The sequence below is a fragment of the Stegodyphus dumicola genome, chromosome X1 (assembly GCF_044657685.1).
Source record: "Stegodyphus dumicola isolate Sdum_Otavi_A_Nest chromosome X1, ASM4465768v1".
Classification (NCBI taxonomy): domain Eukaryota; kingdom Metazoa; phylum Arthropoda; class Arachnida; order Araneae; family Eresidae; genus Stegodyphus; species Stegodyphus dumicola.
The window spans coordinates 382,624-389,889 of NC_140780.1; the positions used below are offsets into that span (position 1 = coordinate 382,624).

Sequence of the window (7,266 nt, forward strand, 5' to 3'; positions counted from 1 at the left end):
TTACTATTATGTTTTCCGCGCGCTAAAAGTTTGTTCCTCTGAATCTTTGCTTACCAATGAACTTAATTATTTGAGAGCAGTTGCGATTGACCGTGGATTTTCTCCCGTGATTATTGATAAAGCCGTCAAAAAATTTTCAGATTCCCATCAAAGTAGACATTCCACTGTTAGAAATAATATCAATGACCTTGTCGTGCTTCCATTTTATCCTTCTGTTAGCTATAAAATTGCACGGATTCTCCAGAAATTCAATTTTCAAGTCGGTTTCTCCCCTATTAATAAAATTCACCCTTCGATTCTAAAAGATTGCGTTTCTGTCTTGAATTCTTGGGGAATTTATAGTATATCATGTCAGTGTGGTTTAAGATATATTGGCCAAACAAAAAGAGCGTTGAAGTTTCGTATCAAGGAACATGAATCTTATGTCAAAAAAGGGGAAATTAACAAGTCTTCAATAGCGTATCATAGCTGGACTTTTAACCATAATTTTGATTTTGGGTCTGCAAAAATCATCCAAAAGGCTTCTTCCATAGGCGAATTGGATTTTCTTGAGGCTTTTCACATTCACAAAGATTTAAAAAGTTTAGTTAATGATTTGAAGTCCAATCCAGTCCTTCCTAATGCCTTTAAAATTCTACTGTCTTAATTCAATTATTTTTGCCGATAGATGGCGTTACCTTCTCGCACTTGGTACTACCAGAGGGTATAAAAATCCGTTCAGTGGTTGCTTTCCATTATTTGAAGTTCAGATTTTGAGCGTAATGTGCATTTGCCCTCGCTCCCTATTTTAACTTCGCTAATATTTCTTTATGCTTGATCAGACAGCCTGGCTCAGTAAAAGTAGGCGGCCAGTGCAACTCTGATTAAAAATCTAGTTATAACCACGTGCAGTGCTGATAAGCACCACGTGTTTCTATGATTCCTATTTTCTTCTTTCTATGTATTTCTTTCTCCTGATGAGGAGGGACCTTTAGCTGCCCTCGAAATCGATTGAGTGTTTCATTATACCTACGCTAAATATAAGGTTGTTTTTTACGATTTTGAGATTCGATATTGTTCCTTCTCCGATATGCACTCCATGCAGCTCTGGAGAGGTGATGGATGCCGCACATCTATCCCACTGTCCTGATCTTCTCAAAACTTTTCTCGCCGCGCGTTACTGGGAACTGGGAGGCAAGAGATATGTTAGATTAATGGACTATGTTACAGCTGGTTTTTTTTTTTTTTTTCATTGTGATGTTGTATTCTATATATTTTTGCCTTCTGCTGTAACTGTTCATAATCTGCCATTTTGGAGGGGAAAAATAATAAAAAAAAAACCTTTAAAAGACTGGTGATAGCTCAACACAACCTATATCCAAAAATTATGTTAAGTATACAAAAGCTCGGTGCTTTAGGACTGGACCTATGCCGAAGCACAAGTTATATCCGAAAACGATAAAGCCGAAACGAAAGAGCAATGTATAGGTTACACACCAATAATTTAATCCGTGCTAGAGTAACAATTTCCATACTGCTCCATAATACCTAACTTATTAAGCTGAGACCATGAGCTTTATTTATAAATTTTGGACTGAAAGATCTGAGGTCAGATCTGATTACCTGTAACAAATGTCACATAACAAGATTCCAACTAACAAAATATTAGCAAAATGAAATCGCATATGTATTTCCATAAAAATGCAAAATTTCCCGTACAACGATCTCCAAAATATCAGCTCTACGATATTTACGTAATCCAATATTTTAATGAGTATTCTAAACAGTTTGTGTAATTTATGTAACTTTGTATGTAATTTTATATTATTATCTTCTTATATTTAAATTAACAACTCCGATGTATAACTTCAGTATTACTCAGAAATAGCATATACTTAGTTCAAGTATTTCATACTCTAGCTGGTTAGTGTATCTTCTTATCTCATTGGGCCAATACCTGTTTGATTCGATAGTGAAGTTTTAGGAGCTCCCATGCACGTTTACTTGTTTACCTGTTCAGGATTGTGTAAGGACCGTCCGAGGGTGACTGTAGTTTAGGAGAAACTCCTTTCCTTCGAATTGGATTCCATAACCACACTTTGTCATTTTTGTTAAATTGATGTCCTGTAGCTCTCGTGTCGAACTGGGCCTTCATCTTCTCCGTCACTTGCTGTCGAGCAAAATTGAACATGATTTGAAACCGTGCCTGGAGAATGGCACCTCAGGCGATCCGAAGAGCAATCAAACAATAAATCACGAAGGTGACGACAAAAGAGCGTCTGAGATCGAGATAGCACTACGGTGGGCCAGTTAACGTGTGGTCCCAGTACTGTTGATTTCTGGAAAGAATTAGCGAGTGGTTACTAAAGGTAATTCGGTCAAACCTCTTTACCATGGCTGTGGGTGTAAAGGATTCCTTTGGGTTTTGTCTATGCCGAGTAAATTATAAAGGTCTTTTATTATAGTTGAGATAAAATTTCTTCCTTCAGAGTTCATACATCAAGGAACAAAAATGGAATTTGTCGCTCGTTCCTTTGTAATCTGGATAATTCATTGGTTGGATAAGAGTTCTTATGGTGGTCGGCAGAAACGCAACACAGATGTTTTCCATGTTTCTTAGCCCATTCTTTTATATATTAGTAGCCAGCTTATTTTCTTCTTATCCCATTTCATATATTTTTATCTCACAGGCCTAAATTTCGGATTTAAATTTAGATCTTCGAAAGTACCTTTATTTTGATATTGGCAGTTATGAGGGATTTTATAGTACTTGATTTAAAATCACCGTGTTTCCCAATTGATCAATCTCAAAACATTACATTTTTAGTCGTATTTATAGGAACCGACAGAGAAATCTTTATTTAATATCTGGTATGGTGACTTCGGACAGAATACGGGATCTTCACACAGTTTAGTGAATTGCTTTGGAATTTCACGCCAGTCTTTAGAATGTGCATTATTTAGATCCTGACAGATATCAGGCTCGGTGCAGTTTTCTTATCCAATGCATGCTTAGTAGGACTGAAGTGTGTTGAATAGACTGTTCAGTCCACTTCTGTTTCCGAAAATTCTGAGAACAGCGTTATTAGTCATTACCAAAACGTCTGGGCCAATAGCATCCCTAAACAGCCTTACATACGATTCCAAGACGTCGTTCATATATTTGATGTATGAATATGTTTGATGATTCCACTGCAAACCATGCAACTGCTTCCCTGGATTTGTATGAACAAGGTAAGGCAAGTTTCGTGTTCCTGGTTCTTTCCAGTTGCCTAGAGCTGCAATTCAGGTTTTTACCTGGAGTCGTTAATAAACAGTGCAAGCTCCCATTCCTCTTGGCTGTACAGAGTATGATGAGGGTACCTATAGAAGCTATAGAAGATATACCTATATAGCTATAGAAGATGGAGGGAGTGAGACGCAAACTATCCGTGTTTCAAGCATAACGTCAAACTTCATGCAGCGATAGAACAGATGATTGGAATTTTCGGTGTCACCAAATCTTTTTCAATCGCTTCGACAACGAAAGCAAATGTTCTTCGGATTAAATTGTTAACACTGCAGATCTTTGATGACGCTGTCTATTAATTGAATGATTGCGGTTTGAAGTGACTGAAATGTATATTGAGATTTTGCGCCACCTCTATGTGCGTACGAATGAAGTGCGAGTTTTGTCTTTTATTTGACAGCTTATGATAAATAATAATCCTCAAAATCTAAATTTAAACATTCAGATTTCAGTATTAGTGCCTTGCGGAACATGTTAGCTGCGTACGTTTGAGCGTTAAAGTACTGAGGGGAAGAAGGTCCGGTTTTAATTTAGTTTCCACATAATCTAGATATTCGTTTATAAACTTAACCACTAAGAACAATTTTCTTTTTCAGATTGCTGAAGAGTGGAAGAAAAAAAAAACTTACTTTACATGCAGAGCTCTTGAAGCGAGAACCTCCTTTGGGTAGGGTAGATTTCATCTGTATAGAAGAGGGTATGTTCGTTCCTTTATAGGACGTATTGTTGTTCAAAGTGATGATGGAAGCTGGAGAAAAAATAAGAATTGTACACGCCACGTAGGGAAAGTATGAAAGATAAGGAAAGGGTACAAGAAGTGGTTTAAGCTGAAGTACCTACGAGAATTAATTCCTTCCGGGGCCCCAGAGACAGGCTGGCAAGAGACTTCGCTTCTACAGAGAGATCTCAAGTTCTATCCTCGGTAAGTAAGTGACATTGAATTATAACTGTTAGATGTAAAATAATGTGTGATATGAATATGTTGAATTATAATTGTAAAAAAGTAATGTAAATGTATGAGGGCGGGAGCTGTAATAACGAGATTTGTCGTAAGTTATAGGTTCGACGAAAGAGAAAGCTGAGAAAAGAAAAGGGGCCCCCTAACTAGAAGAACGAAGATAGGAAATGGAAGGAGAGAAGAAAATATCCGGGTGGCACATGAAATAGCCCCGAAAAAGAGAAAAGAAGGAGATTAATTTGGGAAGAAAACGGTGCCACCCGGGAAGGGGCTTTTGTAAAATTTTTCCCATCTCCAGAAATGCATTTCGTAAACTTTAGATTTTGTTTTGAAGTTTATTTCTAGTACAAATGTTGTTATAGTCATCTGGTGTGTACAAGTAAAAATAAATTTCTTTTACGGTTTTATGAGTCTTTATTGTTTATGTTTGGTGTTGGTGTGTGTTGGTGTATTTAATTATGGCAAAGCACACGAGGGCTATCTGCCTAAGGGGAGGGATGCCTTCGTGGAGGACTTTCTAAGGGAAACTGGCTCGTATACACTTGTTTATGTTTGAGTATTCATCAAGATATTTTTTCCCGTCTAAAAGTCAGTTTATCTCAGCGTTTAAAAATCAGTTCATCAAGATAATTTTTGGCGTTTACAAATCAGTTCATCTCGGCGTTTAAAAGTCAGTTCGTCAAGATATTTTTTTGCCGTTTAAAAATCAGTTCAAGATATTTTTTTGCCGTTTAAAAATCAGTTCATCAAGGTATTGTTTCGCCGTTTAAAAGTCAGTTCATCAATATATTATTTTTCCGTTTAAATATCAGTTCATCTCGGCGTTTAAAAGTCAGTTCATCAAGATATTTTTTTGCCATTTAAAAATCAATTCATCTCGGCGTTAAAAAGTTAGTTCATCAATATATTTTTTTTGCCGTTTAAAAATCAGTTCATCAACATTTTTTTTCTGTTTAAAAATCAGTTCATCTCCGTATTTAAAAGTCAGTTCATCAAGATATTTTTGTGGCGTTTAGAAATCAGGTCATCGTCGTTTAAAAATTTTACACATTTGCCTCTAATTTCTTTAGAATATATTAACTTGCTTTATTTATGCAAGTAATTATAAATTAATTTATGAACTCGAAATATTTACATTTTTCCTATAATTCAATTCATTCTTCACAAAATCCAGCTCTTTTGTATATTGTTAACCCTCTGGCCTATAACGGCCTATCCCGAGTCTGTCTCGTGATAAAGAATTTGTGCCATAAGCAAAAGCTACGAGTCTGACTCGTGGTGAGGAATTTGTGTATAAAATGCCAAGCAATTGGAGTTATTCTACATCGAATATTTTTCATTTCATTGTAACGTATTTTGTTTTTTTCAGTTGTTTCTGACGAAACTGGGTGATCTGTTACTTCCTCGTATAGCTCCGTTACGTTCACACGTTTTCAGGTATAATTTCGTATAAAGAATTAAAAAACTCTTATATCCATCATGCCAAACTCTCACACCATCATGCAATTATTTTTCTCAACTGATTATGATTACACCCTAGACTTCTTAAAATGATTATTTGTACCTCAACATTGTTTATTATTTCACAATTCCTTTCGTTACACGAAAATATATATGTCATGAAAGGTTTAATCTTTGGATCATGGTAACTTGGAGATTTTTTGGCGAAAATTTGGCGACCAACGCTGCTACAGCAAGCTGCTAGTTTTGTTCTGGACGCCATTTTGTTTTCACGAAGTAAAGGCAATTTTTTTTTTACTCAACATTTTTTTCCAACAATCTGCTAGCCGAATTTCGCTTATGCTAGAACTTTTATGGAACAAAAGTGCTTAATCATGACGAAGATTAGGTGCGAAATTGGGAGAAAGTGCAGAATCGCCCACTGCTTGCCGCGTTTTTAATAATTGCACATACACGGTATCATCCATGTATACGTCGACCTATTTTCACTTAAAAAAAATCCCAGAATTGCACAAAAATGGCATTGCGCACACTGTTGACTTTATCCATGTACACTGCTAAAGTCGTAGCTAGTAACCTTTATCGCCTTACCAAAATGTCGCCAAACTACCTGCTACCATATTCCAAAGATTAGCCCATGAAAGTATATATTTTGCACCAGTTCGGATATACGGATGAACAGTTGAAAGGCACAGCGCGGGACCGACTTTCTTGTTTTCTATAGCTCCCGTAATTGGCAGATATCGTGTAAGCCAAGGGGTTAAGGAAATTTAATGATTAAAACAAATTACCTTTGTAAGCATATTGAGGTCTTCCATTTATTACGAAACATTTATTAAGAGCATCCGCTGTCTAATGTTATCTGATAATTACTGACGTTCGTGCAAATCATGATATTCAGAAATATATCTCCAATGAACTTTATCTTATGAGCTTTATTTTTTATGAACGTTACGTTACTTCTATACTGAACTTCTAAAAATAAGATTTAAAGAACTCTGCGGATTTCTATGAATGAAATTTTTTTATGAATTTTTTCAGAATTTCTACACCTTTTAACTAAAAGCATTCTTACTCTTTAAAAATCATCTAAATTTTGAATGTTAGGAGGCATATCTCCCCCCACCCAAAATTAAATTACGCGATTATACATTCCAAACAAAAGCTAAACTGAGCAGATACAATATCTGCTTTTTGGAGAACCAAAATACACGTAAACACAGTTTGCGAACTTGAAACACCAAAGAACTTGAATGGGATCTCTCATTCCATTCAAGGTGCTTGGATAAGCTATTCACACAGATCTCTGTTCAAAACTGTTCAGAGCTCAAATTGTGCCGGAGCCCATCGGAGGTCAGCTCCGGTACTTCTTAGTTTTGGGAATAAATTCTAATTTTAGCCGGAGTGCACTGCAGCCCTAAATAAGAAGGCTTCACTTCTTTTATATAACTGAACAACAATTTCAGTAGAAATGGAATCTCGAAAAATTTTTTTAGCAATAAAATTATATTAAAAATGGATCATTAAATTTTAATATACCTCTTTGCGTTTAATTTAATTACTTTAATCCTTAATTATT

General features: G+C 35.8%; 1 long non-coding RNA gene across 1 annotated transcript; it reads left to right on the top strand.

The window, feature by feature from the left end:
* The first annotated feature begins 1,004 nt into the window (after nucleotides 1-1,004).
* On the top strand, nucleotides 1,005-4,631 carry LOC118180523 (uncharacterized). The gene is made up of 2 exons (XR_004756676.2): nucleotides 1,005-4,190; nucleotides 4,329-4,631. It is a non-coding gene; the product is annotated as an uncharacterized LOC118180523 (long non-coding RNA).
* Nucleotides 4,632-7,266: the final 2,635 nt, after the last annotated feature.